Source organism: Mycteria americana, chromosome 10, assembly GCF_035582795.1.
Source record: "Mycteria americana isolate JAX WOST 10 ecotype Jacksonville Zoo and Gardens chromosome 10, USCA_MyAme_1.0, whole genome shotgun sequence".
Classification (NCBI taxonomy): Eukaryota; Metazoa; Chordata; class Aves; order Ciconiiformes; family Ciconiidae; genus Mycteria; species Mycteria americana.
The window spans coordinates 26,504,881-26,521,899 of record NC_134374.1 but is presented as its reverse complement, the minus strand read 5'-3'; the positions used below and the strand labels follow the sequence as shown (position 1 = coordinate 26,521,899).

At 51.8% G+C, this 17,019-nt stretch overlaps 1 protein-coding gene across 2 annotated transcripts in view; it reads right to left on the bottom strand.

Annotated features, from left to right (window-relative positions):
* LOC142414949 (rho GTPase-activating protein 20-like) overlaps nucleotides 1-15,546 on the bottom strand; it is a 38,601-nt gene extending 23,055 nt beyond the window's left edge. The window contains exon 1 of one of the 2 annotated variants that reach the window (XM_075512768.1): nucleotides 15,389-15,546. The gene's annotated coding sequence lies outside the window, so the exon portion shown is untranslated. Of the gene's footprint in view, nucleotides 1-11,815; nucleotides 11,946-15,388 lie in introns of those variants that run through there. The other variant, XM_075512769.1, reaches the window with a different exon arrangement.
* Between the last annotated feature and the right edge of the window lie 1,473 nt (nucleotides 15,547-17,019).

The window sequence follows — 17,019 nt, the reverse complement described above, 5'->3', positions numbered from 1 at the left end:
CCAAACAGACTCTAGGCAAACCAGAAAATTGCCTTCCAAGCCCTCAGCCAAAGTCTCTTTGACCCTAGCCAGTCAAGCATCCTTGGCAGGACATCATTGAGATGACGGCCACAAGATCACACGAGTGGCATCTTACTGTGGGAACGGGACACAACTAATTGGCATAATTTCAAGGTTAACATACTTGCTTTGCATATTTAAGAGAGGAAAAATAAATTGTTCTGCCTTTGGTTTCAGTAGCCATGCAAGGTAAAACAGTTGCTCATGTCGTCCTTCCCTGCTTGGGGGAACCTAGCCGTGTACCCCATTTTAAACAATCTTGGTTTGTATAGGCTAGCCCACGTAAACGATGCTTCCTTAAGAGGCTGCTGGACGAGGACAGAGTCTCCTAACACCTTGAGTGTTCTTCCAGTGCCATGTAAAATGTGCTCTGAATCCTGCATGTGTCTAAGCTCTACAGTTTTATGGTTTTCTTGCAAAAAACCCTTCCCATCTCACTACACAGAAGAAACACCGTAAGGCCTCTGTCTCACGCAGGAGCTCTCTGGAGCGGCCACAGCCCCTCGCCCTCCTGCCCAACGGCTGCGCTTGAGCAGGGCTGGCCGTGCTTGGAGGGGACGCTGGAGGTCCGCAGCCTGGGGCTCACCTGCAGCATCATGCAGCCTTTCCCCATGAGCATCGCTTTCGGATGAAGGGGGACTTTTCTGTGCCCCTCCACGTTCGAGCCGGGGAGCGCTTTTGCTGGAAGCCAGCTCTGCTCACATTAACCAGGCTCTGGAATCAGAGAACCGCCAAAGGGACATGGCGTAATCTCTGTGCTGTTTTGATGCCATGGAAACAGATACTCATTTACCCAACATACTCTGAAAGTGCTTGAACACTTGCAACACCCTGGACCCTGTTTGTGCATTACTCATCTCGGAGCTGCCAATTTTAGCTGTGTATTTCTTGGCACTGGGGAGGTTGTGAGTCTAATGCCCCTCATTCCAAACCCATGTATGGCCTACACTATCGGCCCCGCTGGCCAGCATGAGAGGGTTTTTTTCCCCCACTGACCTCTGCGCTTGAATGTTATTCTTCAGATAGCGAAGGTGGGATGGAGCTGAAAAATAATGACACCTGCTTAGTACAGGGCGGGTTTTCTGTCTGTCAACAGCTGGTCAAAGCTTGCGATGTCTGTGCCACTGGAATGCTGCTATTTGGTTTAGTTCACATTCAGAAATGGAAACGATTTTTTTTTAAGTAGTGCAACTTTTCTGCGAAACAGAAATCAAAGTATTTGTTTCAGAAACATTGATACACTGTGTTTTCAAAAACACCACGTGCTTTCTTTGACCCTAGCATCTGCTGCAAGTTGACAAGACTCACGCGCTCTGCTAGCAGCAGTGGGAAGCTGCCTGGTCAGACTCATCTCCGTCAGTCAGTGCAAAGCGGCAGGGAAACACGTCTCTGTCACTCACGAGCTGCTGATGCTGCCAAAGACTGCAGGTTATGATGGCATGGACCGGAGACCCTGATGCTTCCAGACCAAATGTGGGAGGTAGACACAGCCAAGGAGGTGGTTGGCTTGGCCACCTGCAAGGCCAGAGCTGCCTGGACGCAGGATCACCTGCACAGTAAGGTATGACAGATCTACAGGACTTTGAATTTCTGGGTTAATCCATATGATAGGGCTGCTGCAAAGCTGCAGACCGTGGGGCTGGGTGGGTAAGCTGGCATGAGTCAAGGGCATTTTCCAATAGAAACTTGCCTGGCAAGAAGCTTTAAGATCCTGTGTGGCAGGAAGAGTTCCTTCAGAGCTCTCCCTTCATTTTACTGGAAGGCTCTTCCAAAGCAGTGTGTTTCGATAAAATGTTTGTTTTCAATTAATCTGCATTTTCCAGGGAAAGAAATACACTACAAGAAGGCTCCTGGGCAGCTCTGCTTTGGCCATTAGGTATGCCATCACTGAAAGAGAGATTGAAAAGCCAGTCTGAAAACAAGTAGCAGCATAGAAATAGTAGGATGAAGCTCTGCAGAGCCTCTGCCAAGAAATGGGGCTAGCTAGCATGTTTAAAACTAGCCTGGCACGTCCATACCACCCTGCAGCCCGTAGTGGAAATGTCCTTCATGAGGACTGGACACACAGCAAGATCAGTCAGTTAGCCTGCCTCCACCCCATACGCTCTCTGCTAAGGCAGGGATGATAGCCATCCCCTGCCTTCTCTTTTGACGAGGGGAGAATTGTGCACTGATTTTATTAGTGTTGTCCCTTGCTAAATAGAGGTTAATTTAGGTCTACCCCTGTTCTCAGCATACTGATGTTTCACCATGAGTTCTTTGCATGCTACTGAACGGAGCGACCCTATCAGCACGTCACTAGTATGGCTGAGGGCACCCAGCTCACACTTCCAAGGGAAATTCGCTTCTTCCAGTGCTCTTAGCTGCATGTTCTGTTACTCTTTTATGCGGAACATTTGGCTGTCAGTGTCATTCTCCCCAAGTCAGACAAACAGTCCGCTTTCTAGCTGTGAAGATGGTCAAAGGGTATGATACACTCTTTAAAATACAGAACAAACCAAAACAACCTTATAAACGTGGACTCGGAGGCAATTCCATGCTGACATTCAGATCAGTCAGGGAGGCTTATGTTGCTAAAGGCACAGAGAGGGTAAAACATGGGCCACAATGTCTGATTATTTGGAGCATCACAGATTGTTCAGAGCCAGTAACACCCATGTTATTCTCTTTCTTGGATGGATCTTGTGAACCACTCTCTTCCTACGAATACTCTCATCACAGTATTGGTATGTTGTGTCGGAGCAGATCGCTGATAGCTGCTACTAATCAACTGAACCCAGTAAAGGCATGTTTTTCAGTGGTCTACTGGAACAGAGCAAAAGCTACTGTATAAATATAGCACATGGTTAGTTAGCTCTCAGGCAACATTCAAAAAAATACTTAAGAATCCAGTTAAGAGTACAGAAACAATTAACGGATCACTTGGGCTTGGATCCATTCCTGTGAAAACAACTGCTGCTGCTCTTCTATCCAATAATGAGCTTATGTTAGCAGTGGCATTCCCACAGAAGTATCTTAACGAGATAATGTAAGACACTTCTGCCTCCTGCTCTGTTACGTCTCTCGTTTATGCGAGCGCATAAAGGATGCTCTTACAAAGTGCCTGTATAAGACGGCCGTTGCATTTCTAGTTAGAAAACCCAAATAGAGAGAGACAAAGAAAGAGAAGGGGAGATTGTTCACTGCATAAAAGGAAATCAGGCATTAAGTTACACGAACTGAAAACAACTGGGCTTGCCATTTTATGCTGATTTGCACTTAAAATGAGTTTAGGGAACAGTGCGCTTGCATGGCTGCTGTCTCCTTCTCCCCTTGTTCCAGACTTCATCTGCCACTTAAGAAACTACAAACTTCAATGTGACCCCGCGACCAGGAGCGGTTTTAGCAGGGGCTCCAAAAGCTGCTGTCTTGCAGTCATTCCCCCTTGCCCCTGCATGGGGAAATCCATCGTGGGGCACTCGGTGTCACCTTACTGGCAAGGCAGCCTCCGCCTCGCGTACCTGCCCTGCATCTCATCCAGATGTGCTGTGCCAGTCTCTGCTGGCCTGATCTTGGGTGACACTGGCTTGAAAAGCTACACGCCCTTCTACATCATGCCACCAGCTCCTTGGAAGATGACTTGTTTTCTTCTCAGCCTTGATTCCCTGCCCAGCTTACCACCCAGAATAAGACTAAAACCTCTCCAGTTCTCCTCCAAGTGTCCCTTAAAAGGTGAGCGTTTGGAGTTCTAGGACCAAGACAAAAGCCTGGGCTGTGACTTGGTTCCCGTGCTGGTTTCCCCATCTTTGCCCAGTTCCCAGCCAGGGGAAGACGCTATATATAGCAGAGATCTGTTGTCGTGATGGTGATCATGATTAGGCATTGTTAACCAGCTTCCTTCCAGCTCGCTGCCAGCCAGGCAGGCCAGCATGACCCGATGGGGAGAAGGCTCCAAAACGGAGCGGGCCCTCCAAAAACCACGCTCTGTATGAACCGGCTCCCGAGAGGAGCAGCTGCTTCCCGCAGGACCCCCAGCCCGAGAGCTCCCCCGCCACCCAGCAGCAAGGTAACCCCACCTACAGTCCCAGGGGAACCTGGCCTTGAGAGGTGGGCTGCAAACACCCCCGCTCCGACGCTTGCAGTGAGAAGGTCCCAGGGGCATGCATGGAGGAGAGGGGAGATGGGAGGACAGGGGCTGTCACAAACCCTGCTGAGCACTCCAGGACTGGGCAGAGACCAGCAAAGACAACCAGATCCTCAGCTGGGGTAAATCCATGTCGACCCACTATAGTCAGTAGCTTTACACTCATGTAATGGAGGGAAAGAGCCAGGCCAAGGTCACTGAACTCTCAGGGGAAGTTTTATAGCAACATAATGAATCTAGCTAGGATCGTAGCATGAAATACGTGTACAATGAATTATTTTAGCATAAGAGCCTTGTGTCTCTGCTACTAGAGTAATAGGAATAATTAACCTGGTGGAGCACTAATTTGAAAGTAACAGAGCTGTTCAAGCATTAGATGTCTTTAGAAGACATCCAGAAATCATGCTATGCCTAAAAATTTAATCTCTAGAAGTGCAGTGCCTATTGACTTTAGAAAACAGGAATGCTGTGAGCAGACGCAGTAGCAGTGCCTGCGGCGGGTGCTGTAAGGCATGTAACCGAGGGAGCGAGGCTGCAGATGCAGACGGAGTGGGACACTCAGGAGATGAAAACCTTCTTGAAAGGGCTGATTAGAGGAAGGGGGAGCAGGTTTCCTAAGGGGTCTCCCACGTCTGTCCTGCACTTAGTTTCCCCCAAGTCAGAATGCATAAAAAGACCATGAGTATAAGCACTGCTGGGGCTGGCTTTGCCAGCAGGCACATGAAATCTGAGGGTGGAGGGCTGAACGCGTTGCTTTTCCTGTGCAGTTCAGAATATTTCCTGTAGCAACTTCACCACTAATTAACTGTTTGAGGTGGAACTATGTTAAATGGGTCATTACTTGGCCAGCTGGAGTCTCTGCCTTGATCTGCAAGGCAGCAGACCCAAGCCTTCCCCCTCAGCTCGAGTCTGGACTTGGGCTGCCCAAGGAGCTGGATCCAGCTTTCGAAGCCACCCCTTGCAGCGCTGATCTGGGACCGAGCGGCAGGGCAGACACTGCCCAGGACGGGCTGATCCTCTCCCCCATCACCCAGGCCCAGAGAGGCACAAGCCACCACTCGCGCACCGGTTCCTCCTGGCTGGTGAAGCTCCAGCAGCGTTTGGGGGACGTCTGGGCTGCTGCCAGCCACTCACAGCGATTCTGCTCCGGGTCCCCTTGTCACAGCTTGAACAGAAATGGGGGCGGCAGGGCCGGAGCTGCCCAGAGCGGTAGACAGAGCCCCCCCCCCCCCCCCGGGCCCGCAAATGTACCCCCAGAGCCTCCTCCCTGGGACCGAGCGCTCTTCTCCCCCAAAAGCTGGCCCGTCCCTCTACTTCTCACCCTGTTTTTTCCCCAGTGGGGATGAGCTGAGGCCAGCTCAGACAGTGCTGCAGCACGGCGGTTTTGCGCTGCTAATTCAACCCTGGAATAATGCCTTTTCCAGGCTGGGCTGTGAGCTCTGCTATCTGTGGATTATCTGCTGTCGAGGAGGGCGTCGGGATCGCCCTTCCCTGCAGCGGGGCTGAGAGGTGCCACAGCTGGCTGCCTTTACAAAACCTACAGGAACGTCCCCAGCCTCCGATACCTCCCTCCCCGCCACATCTGGGTGCAACCCCCCACCAAGCTCAGACGTTACTGGTGGTGGCAGGGTACAACCACCTCCCAGTCTCTACAGTGGCAGCAAGTGCCTCATTTTGAGAGGAAGCCAGACCAAAAAGTCTAATTTTCCCCGTTTTGGTGCCTGGCCTGCTGCACCTCTAGGAGTGTTATCCACAGCTGCAGCTGCTCCATGCTCTGTCTCCGAGCAGAGTCAGGCTCTGTAGGCAAACGTCACACCTCTGTCAGATATTCCACCTCAAGACACCAGATGAGCCTTTTCCCACTAGGCAGAATAGCCGGGAGAAGGTGAGGCAGGCTGTGGCGTCCAGCTCACGGTGCTCATCGCCAGCTGTGCCAACAGGTTCCCCATCCCAGGGACAGCGATGCTTTCGGCAGCTGTAAGAGCAGCTCCACGCGTTGCGCTGCGACACCACCCGTTCCCAGCTCCCAAACAGATGCACGCGAGCATCCCTGCGGTACACGAGGCCTTCGTGGCTGCTCTAGAGACGTTTCAGGGCAGGTGAATAGGGGAAGAGAAGCAAACCCTACATGTCTAGAGGAATACCTGCAAGCAGGTGGCCAACTGAGGAGCTCTGTCGGGACCACGATCAGCTGCCAGAGGACTGAGAGCCTGTTTCCGAGACAGTGGTGGCCTTAGCAGAGGGACTTTCTGCTTTTCCCTCTGTATAACTATTGTGCTTCACCACAACATTTTCCAGCTGATGGGCTCTAAAACAGATTATGGTCTTTATTCAGCCAAGCCCTTCCTTACTCCTGTGCCATACATCTCTACTCCAGCTTTGAACTGACTGCTTGGAAAATGGAGAAACTGAGGCTCAGAATGAAGACTTAAGTAACATGCCCACAGCGATGCAGAAAAGTAGTAGCAGAGCTAGGCGTGGAAGCTAGGTCTTCGTTCTGGGAGAAGTCCAAGCTAGGTGTCCTTTCTCCTCAAATCATAAAGTATATTCCCCCACAGTCACAATTGCGACATTTTCGTTGTGAAAACAAGACAGACACAGTCCTTGCCCCAGGAGCTTATCCAAAAGCACAGACCAACAACATCTGTGAGCAGACAGAATCAGAGCAGATCAAATCTCATGGAACATTATCAGGAATTCCTGATACCTAAACATTTGCCATCACCTACCTGTCCAAAGAAACAGGTCCTTTTGCTACCATTGGACAAATGGGGTACAAATTTGCTACAAATGGGGTACCATTTGCTACCATTGGGGCTACAAGAAGCTTTTCCACAACACGGATGACTCACCCCACCTAATAAGGAGCAGTATTAACTGCCCATGCAGCCCAATTAACACTACGCTAACTGCCCTCTGCCTCTGCCACCCTGAGACTCTGGCAGTCCGTTCCGTTTTCTGGCTAATGCAACCCTGTTCCGATCCGTCCAGCCTCCTTTTTCCATATTGCTGCCCGTTAGGTAAGGACACGCGTGTCTGTCCATATATATTTTAATAGTTCGCACTACTTCACTTTGCATAGGGTGAAAATTCAGTGCCCAGAAGAGAGGGGAAAAAAGTGCAGCTGTTTTACGAGCTCTTTGGGGTGCATTTTGCCAGCACAGGCATATGGTAAAGCATTAACATTTCCTTGCAAATGTTAGGGAGAATCTTTAACTCTCCTGCCACCACTTTAACCCTTTGAATTCCTTAAGATCCATAACTAGCCGAATTAATCAGAGGAGGAATTGTAAAATAATGTTGGGTGGCCACAGCCCAGTATTTTATTTGTGGATGCAAGTCTCTTCAGAGAGACAGGGCAGGGTTTAATGTGAACTCAGGGCTAAGAAACTTGGGTGTAAATATTTATCTGAGCTGTTTTACACAAGTTCGTCTTCCCGTGTTGTTTCACTAATTGCTTCCCTCTGCTTTACTGCTAAAACGCGGCTCCAGCTAAACTCAAACATTTCTTAAAATATGCACAGCCTGATGGCAGTAAATCAGTTTGCAAGGACACACTTTGAAACGTTTCCTTTTCCTTCCAAGAAATGGAGCCCTGCTGGTTTATTTTAAAATGTCCCATATAAGGGGGACTGGGAGAAACAATTCTTGGCTGCCAAAGGCCGAGTGGGTTTTCCACTCGGAGGTGGCTGGGGATTAGTTTGACTCACACTAATCTGTTCCATGCCACTTTTTTTCCCTGCTCCCATGGATAACTTGTGCCTGCAGGGCCTGCCTTCCTCGGGAGTCTGGAACAACACCGGGAGCCTGGAACAACACCGACGGCAGACAGCAACGAGAGAGGATGTCCTGCAAAGCCCGGAGGGGACTGCTGTCTCGTGGAGCACCAGAGGTCCTTCCAGCTGAAGAGGGTCTTTCTGAACAGCTGATGTAATGGCCCAGGTTCTTAAATGACACTGGGCCGGACCCCAAATCAGGCCCTTTGGAATCTGTCAAGGCTTGGGTCTGTGTTTCTGGCTACTGAGCACAGCCTTGCCCGCACGGCACTGTCCTCCACCAGAAGTATCCATGCCCGGGGATGAGCACAAGGGTTTGGTCCCGCGAGACAGCACTGCCCAGGGTCCTAAACCAAAGTGAAACTCTCAACTGTCACTCAGACTGCAGGACGGGCACCTGGACAGGGGCCCAAAAGCTTTAGGCAGGAAGACAAGGCCCCAGCTCCCGTTCATCAGCTGTGCCGCTGGAAACACTTGGGTGCCCAGCTGGAGCTCTGTGCTTCCTCACTGCAGCAGCCAGTACCGGACAGAGAGGCGAAAACTGATGAATACAAGAATAAAACAAGTTCTGCTGTTTCCAAGCCTCAGCCTGCTGACGCAGTGTTGGTGGACAGAATCTGTGAAAATTATGGGCAACTGCTGCTGAAAACACCCATGGGCGGTCTTTTCTCTGCAAATCCGAAGGTTCAGCAGGAGGGGGTGTATCTGTGTTCTGGGACAACAACAAAAAAAGCACTGCAAGAAAAATGCTTACTGCCCATGAGGATGGTCATTAGCCGTCACCTTCAACAGGCTCAGGCTCTGAACCTCTGAGGGGTGCACTCGGGCAAAGTCTTTTTTGCATCACTATCAATTTGAAAAACTTTGAGTAACACAAATGCAAGTCTCTTCTCTGTAGCCAGCAGAGCACAGCAAATTGCTAATTGATGGAGACTAAAGGGATCAATAAATATTGATGTCAATTTAGAAATAGTTCTGTACTTCGTGCTTCTGGCCTGCTGAGGAACTAACAACGCCTTCTAGTCCTAGCATAGGAGGCCAAAAGCAGTGGGAAAAGTTAAACCTTGTTTTGTAAAATCTCTTCACCTTTTCTTGGAGGTCCTGACAGTTTGGTTGCAATTCTGATGTCCAGGGCTGAGTAAATTTGAAACATTTGCTGACAATGGATTAGACCAAACAGCTGCCGCCTGTTGGGATTTTCCTGCAATGCTTATTCCCATGGTGAAACCCCACTGCAACAGATTCCCCCTATATGTTTTGACAGAACTTTATGGGGGGACTCTTTCCTCATCCCTTTCCTTCCTTTGAACCAATGCTGAAAGCTACCCCAGGAACCTCTCACGAGGAATTCTTGCCTCTGTAGCTCTGAAGAAAACTTCTACACAGCTCTAGACACACATATGGTCTCTAGCGTTGAGCTGTGGCATGCTCCGATTACGAGCATAGCATCAAACAACTACAGGGTGACTACTGATAAGACTCGTGGGAAATCAGTGGGGGCACACTGCTATAAACCCCTTTAAACCATTTAATTCAGGCTGGTACTTTGGGGTAGAAGTTTCTGTTGTAAAGTTGGATGTATATATAACATTGGAAGGGAACTTGCTGGATTTCACAGTATAAAAATTCATCACTGAGGCCAAAGTAAATTAAGAACCGTGCTCTTTCTTTAAAAATGCAAATAAATAGTTCACTGAATTGAGCTTTGGCAAAATGAAAATCTTGCAGAGCAGCCAAACCTGAGGAACAGAAGAATGTAACACATTCCTTTATGTCTTTAAAATAACCCCCTTCTCTTCCCCTCTCTTGTTCAAAACTCCTCCTCCTGCCGTATTAAAAACTAAAAACTCATAGACAGCTGGGTCTGCCCAGCTACAGATTTACTTCAGCCTTTCCGAAGCAGGGCCTCTGCGCTTGAGTGTGCTGGTCCAGCCCCTGCTAGGGCCCAGATTAACCACCAGGGCACGAAATGCACAGTACCCACGCTCGGCGAGTGATATAGGAAGATATAAGCTGCGCGAGGAAGAGAAAGTGTAAACTAGAAACAGTTTATGAGGCAGTAACGCTTCAGGTCCACTGGGCAGACAGCACATCCCCCCTTGAATGCTGTGGTATGAATCCTCACCTCTCCCTGGACACGCATCCAGTGCAAGCTGCCCAGCTGCTGGTGGTCCAGCAACACACCCCTGACAGAGGCTGACCAGACACTCGCCACCTTTATACCTGCCTTGGCTTTCCCTCGGGGACAGACGCAGGCTTGTTTCCGAGCCAGCCTCCCCCAGCCCCAACGCAAACACGTGCGTGAATTGTGCTCCCCAAGAAAGGTCCCAAGTTCCCACTTTAGAAGTGATCTTGTTGCAAGCAGAGGGTCAGCGGGTGACCCCATCCTCTCCACCGGGTAACTGCCAGCAGCCTTCGGTGCCTGCGAGTTTAAGCGCCTAGTGCATGTTGCAAGTCTGGTGTTTCTCATCTATTTATAATGATTAAATAATTTTATTTGCAGCTTGGCCATGGAAAAGACCTTGAAAAGAGGCAGCTCTGTGCATCTGGATTTCATTAGAGCTGAACATTAATCCCTTTATGCCTTATAAGCATCCTGTTAGCGTTATACAGACTTGGGGTTGTTAAATGGCATTCTCAGAGCCGGCTGGCTGAAAAATGGGTTAATCAACAGCACCTCTGCTAGCACACACACCATGAAAGGCATTTTCCTCTTTCTGTTGCTTGCTCATCTGCCTGACAGCATCAGGACTGGTAACACACTTATTAGCAACACTCCCTGTCGAACTCCTCAAAACTCATGATAGATTTGTGCTGAACTGTAGGATTTGCAGTTGATGGAAGTGAAAAATAGGCATCCCAGCCTCCAATGAGGATCCAAACATCATGAATTTCAGTGGAGCTGCAAGGCTAAAGTTACACGAGCTGAGCAAATAAAAGTAGACTTTGGCTTGAACAATTGTGCTTTTTTGCCAGTTTTTGGAGTTGCAGGAAGACATTAAGGCTTGAACAGTGACAGAGGCCAAGAGAGAGACATCGCTGAGCAGCTGGGCAGAAGTCAAGAACGGAAAGGCAGGCAGGAGCAGCATTATGTGAGCTGAGCCCATGCGAAAGAGAAGGTGCAAAGGAGGGGCCTGAAAACACAGCCTGAAGACATGCCAGTGGACTGAGAAAGGGAAGGAGAGAAGCTAATCATGGAGGATGAAGAGCCCAGAGATCAAATAACCTGGAGGCCAGGGGACAGTCTGCCAAGTGAGGCTAACAAAGAAATATGCACATTCTTATAGTAAAAAGCTCTTACTATGAGCCAACAGAAGTCAAGTTGTGGGGCCTTAAAGAACGTGTCCCAGTTCTCTGATGGCACGAGAGGTGGAAAAAGATGAGTGGAATCAAACCATTCACATTAACTTCCTTACACGAGACTGTTACAATTATTCCATAGGAGCAACTGCTGCAAGCTACTGCAGAAACTCATAGATGAGACAAGGAGAAGAAATGATTAAGGCAGAAAATGTCTTGTTCCACTGAAGTCAATGATAAAATGCCAGTGCTTTGCAGACGCTAGGATTTATAAGAGTGGGTACAGCATCTCCAATGAAGCATAAAGACTGAGGCTGAATAGCAGCCTCTTCATTTGCTCTGCCTACGCAAGCACACGTGCACGTACACATGCACACACACACATGCACAAAGCTCTTTGGCTGATAAATTTCCCAATAAATGCGGCAGGCAACTTCAAGACCAAACCAAAACAAGCCTTTCAACAGGAATTATGAAAAATAAGTTTTAAATCACAAAAACATCCTGTTTTGCTTCAGTTTCTCTCTCACGTGCCACAAGCTGGACTCCACCCTACCTGTTTTCAGAGGGGCTAACTATAGGCGCCAGGTTTTGGAAACTTTCACGTCCTTATCTGTCCCGCCATTTGCTCTCAGGGGAACATGAGGAGGACAACACTGTGGAGACAAGAAAAGAGGGGTTGATCTCCTGTGCCCATGCGCACCCATCCCTGTGCCGGTCCTTCTTCCCACAGCTCTAAGATCCCTCAGGAGAAAATGCCGAGAAGTGGAAGATGAACAGAAGTGGGTTTTATTGTTTTTTGTTGTTTTTTAAATCACAGTGACTGCCACAGTCCCAGCCTCTGGCTGAAACGGAGAAAGTGCTGTTAAAGACTTGCTATTCACTCTACTAGGCGTAAGTACTCATACTGATGACGCCTCCACAGGCAAGACAAAGAGAAGATCCTGAGGAGATGCCAGGTCCCTAACCAGAAGCACACAGAGAGGTGGGGAGCTGGCAAGGCAGATCTCCCGTCTTAGCTGAGAAACCAGCCATGCAGATCCGAAGTGTACCATGCTTCAGTACCTCTAGATGCCCCCTGCACGTCAGCTTCCAGCCAGAGGACACGGGCTGTCTCCCAAGCAGCGCTGCCAAACCGGCGATGTGCTGCTGGGGCTCCGGAGGCCGCTGGGCGTTGCTTGCAGCGGGTGCAGTCCACTGTAGGTGTGATCGTACGCAGCTGTAAGCGGGACACGGGCGAGTAACAGCGCGAGCGCCTGAGCTGCCTAGGTGTTTTCGGAGATGCGTGTATTTGGATCTGCCGGGGTGCTACGTGCTGTGATGGCGGCACTGGCAAGGGTGGAGGAGCGAGGAATATGTGGATGAAGGTGAACAGAGCAAATATGGGAGTCTGGGGGTGTTCGTGAGGGTGCTGGCACGACAGAGGGTGAAACAGCAGAGGGGTGGTGAACCTGTGGCAGGAAGGTGGAGTACGGTGTGCTGGTGTAATGCTGCCCACAGGGAACTAGGAAAGGATCCACAAGAAGGATCTCTGCATCAGAGCTGCAAATCAGAATCTTCCATATTACAAGCAGGAGGGGATCTGCGATCCCTCATGGGTAGTCATAAAGAACGAACATCCACTACATCGTCTGGCTAATTAAGGGAAGCCCTATCAATGGCGCATTCCTCAACATCCCCATACCTATGAAGTAAAACCAGTCTGACCACACAGGTGCTCGAGTCGCATCCCCTGGTTACGAGTGTTACGAGTCGCATCCCCTGGTTACTGGTTACGAGTCTAAAGGAGTTCTAGTCCCTGGAGCTTAGCTCCTCTGCAAGAACCAGGCCACACACTTCCCATTTCCGGGGCCAGCCTAGCCGAATTATAATGAACAAAGGTGAAGCACCAAGAAGCATAAATGGTCCCTTCTGCGAATGCCAAGCTCTCCTAGACCAGAGCCATATTAAGCGATCTACATGTGGGTTCAGCCAAAACCTCAACTGCAGCAGCACTTAAAGACAGGTCAAGAGAAAGGAACTGTGTCCAGTGCTGTTGATGGAAAGACCTTCACTGAGCACCACTGGGAGTCTGCAGGGGAGACTATCCAGGCAGAGACTATCGTGTCTCCGTGGCTAGAGAAGCCTATCCAAAATTAGGTTATGCACCCATCCAAAGTGTGGTATTGTGTTTGACAGGGATTCCCTAAAGCAGCTGACTCTCAGAAAATGTAAATCTTTTTAAACCAATAAACTTAAATATTTGTTTTCCTCTTGAAAGGAATCTATACTAATTTGTAAGACATCACTAGAGGGCGTTAAATAAATAGGCTTCCCAATCAAGCTAACTGCCTGTACAGGCAGTGAGATCTTTGAGAACACTCTTTAGTTGCGAACCTCAGGGGGGAAGGTTTAAAAGGTCTGTGCATATCAAAACGGCCTCCTGACCACTTTCTCTCTGGCTCACAGACTAAATGCTTTACATCTCTTCAGGTGTGCCCTGGAGAGCACCAGCCCAGGGGCCCAGGAAATGCACCCAGCAACTTCCCCGCAGCTGGGCATGAGCTGCGCCAAGTCTCAGCAAGTCATCGGGCAGCTGTCCCGTGGCCAGGAACACTGCCATTGATACATATCCCATCAAGTACCAGCAGCTTAATTAGCTCAAAGTCATGCTGGACAAACTGACGATCAGATCCTTGAAGAAATCGCTGGGTGCAGTGCCTGGCGGTGCTCTATGCATCCCAGGGAATACAATCCACGTAGGAGCTTCACGCTCCTGCGGAAGCAGGCGTCCATGGCCCTGCTGCTCTGGCTGTGCCAGCTAGCAACCGGCTGTGATGCTGAGGCAACGAACATGCTGCTAAAGACCCTCATTTTCCATCTCGGCAGGTAACGTGGAGTTGGCACATCGCAGCAACACTTTGTCTGGGTTACACAAAGGCACCAGCAGACAGAGGTCTGGCTAGGAACAAGAACGTTAAGGGATGTTCTAAATGTAGAAGAAGATGGGGAAGGTAAAGGGAAAACCAGGCATCTCTGTCTTAGGTAGGGCCTGTAGGTAAAAACTGCAAGCGTCTCTAAAGAACTGGCAGCAAAAGCTGCATTAATACCTCACGCTGGATCACAAAGATCTCTCTGGTTGTGGGCACCCTCCAGCCCCTGGCAAGCACTACAAGTATTACAACTAGCTGCAGAATTTTTTTTTTTAACAGAACTTGCTATTTATTCCAGTGGAAACTCCCTGCAAAGAAAATAGTTCCACTCAGCTACTGTTTGTTTTGGATGATTTGTTTGAGAATTTCAAACTGGCATTTTGAATGATGTTTACAGTTTTCCCTCTGATTTTCCATTATTTCAGGCTAGCCCCATGCTAATATGATATTCTATTGTTTGCTCTGCTGCATTTTAAAACATCACCAAGGGCAGCTGCCGTTCGGCCCGGACCGAGCATCTCTTCCCCACCAGCGTGCTCCCGCGCTGCTGGAGCGAGTGCCACACGCTCCCCTCACTCCAGAGGCGGCTGCGGTTTCTCCCGGAGTCTCTAAAAACCCGAGGCAGTAACAAAAGCCCTGCTTCGCCTGTCACCCTGTCCCGACACGAACGCAAAGTAACGCGCCCTTGACAGGTCTCCGGGATGACGCTGGGATGCAAAAGCGCCGCGATTCTGCCACCCGCCGGGAAAGGCGGCTCCGAGTACACCTCGGGCAACGCAGCTCTCCGGAGCCCGCGCGGCAGAGCCCCTCAGGTTATCGCCCTTCCGACCCAGCCCGAAGCCGAGCGGGTCCCCAGCTCCGCACACCCGTGCAGGCACACGCCGTGGACTCTCCCGCCGCCTCCCGCCTCCCTTCCCTTCGCAGCCGGGCTGAGGGAGCCGGCCGCCTTCGCCTCCTCCCAGCCGGGCAGCGGTTTCTCCCCAGCGCCGGTCCGGCGCCTCCGGACCCGGCTCCGCAGCCCCCTCCAGCTTCCCCGGCGCCACCAGCCGCGCCACGCCGCCGCCTCCGGGGGAGCGGGCAGGAGGGCCCGCGCCGCGCAGGCAGCTCCGGGGAAGGGTACGAAGAGACCCCCCCCCCCCCCCGCCCGCAGCACGGCCCCGGGGGAGCCAGCAGCACAGCCCCCGCCCGCAGCGCGGCCCCGCCGCCGCGGTACTTGCCTGGCTCCGCGCCGAGCCCGCGGCGCAGCTCGGGGCGCGGCCGCGCTGTCATGCCCGCGGCCGAGGCGCGGCACGGCGCATGGCGATGGCGATGGCGATGGCGATGGCGATGGCGGCGGTGGCGGTGGTGGCTGCTGCGGCTGCTGCTGGTGGCGGCGGCTGCGCGCTCGGTGCCGGCGGCCGGCAAGTGGCTCGCGCGGCGCGGGGCTCGCGGCCGGCGGGCCGGCCCGGCCGGGGCGGGGCGGGGCGCTGCGAGCGGCCGGGCATTGGCGGGGCGCGGGGCGGGGCGGGGCCGGGCCCCGCCGGACGGGGAGAGGGGCGCAGGGCGGGGCTGGGGGGGGCGGGAGGCCGGGCTGGGGAGGGAGGCCGGGCTGGGGAGGCCGGGCTGGGGAGGGAGGCCGGGCTGAGTGCCCCGGCTGAGTGCCCCGTGGGCGCCCGCCCATCCCTCCGGGGCGCGGGTGCCCCGCGGAACGACCCCTCTGCAGCCTCAGCGGCAGCCCTGGGCGCGGCTCCCGCCCGAGAGGAGGCTCCGCGTGGGAGGCCAAGGCGGGGATTTCACCCGGCGGCCGGGGCGGGGGAACGGCGCGGTCCGGGCTCTTCCTGCGTGGGGTGAACGCCCCTCTGCGCGCTCGCCTGGGAGCCCTCAAAGCGTCGTGGGGGAAGAGGGACGCGGGAAAGGAGTCGTGCGGGGGGAAAAGGGTGAAAACCGGCATTTCTGCGCGGGGCGTGAGGAGGGGTTGGCGCAGGCTGGGGGGGAACGACGAGGCCGAGCGAAGCGCGCCTGGCGTGGAAGGGGCTCAGCAGATTTGTTCACTACCCCCGGTGGTGCAGAACCTCACTTTCCGTGGTGGGCATTGCCCGGGAGCAGAGTCAGGGGCTAAGTATGGGGAAAGAGCTACCCAGAAAATCATGCTAAAAGATAGCTTTTCTGGGCAAACTCCATGGAAGAGCCAAGAACGGGCAGGACCCGAGACCGTCATGCTCTTGTTCTGGAAAGCAGTTGTTCCTGCAAGTCAGGGCCCCAGAGCAAGAGGGCATGAAAGTAACTTTACGAGGTACCATACCCAGCTCCTTCGCCCTCACCGCCAGATCTGCTGCCCCAGCTATCACCAGTGTATGTGCTCACCCAGTTTTCCAGCTTCTCCTAAAAGCAGTCAGCTCCCCGCTTTGCCTATGCCTACCTGTGTCATTCCTTACATCCGTTTCCACAGAGAGCTCCAAAAAATCTCGCCCAATCTAGCAGTCCCTCCATTCCTTTGGGAGGAAGATTCTGGTTACAATTGAGAGGTACCCATCAGAGTATCTGGGACCATCAGCTGTAGCCATTTCCTCTACGTGTCGTGATCTTTTCCGGATCCTCACTCTTCCTCCTTCCAGCTTTCTCACCTCCTTCGTTTCAAACTTCCCCCCTTTTCTGCATCTTTTCTCCAACTAGACTGCAGCTGTTTGGGGAGAGACCACAACCTACTCAGGATTCTGACTACGATCTCTTGCAATACAAACACAAAAATAACGGTGAGAAATTTTCCAATGGAACTATTTTTTTCCCCAGCGGAAAGAGCGGAACGGTTCGCATTTGGGGGAAACCTGTTTGTTCTGGCAAATCTTCTGATGGAACTGAGGCAAAAGCC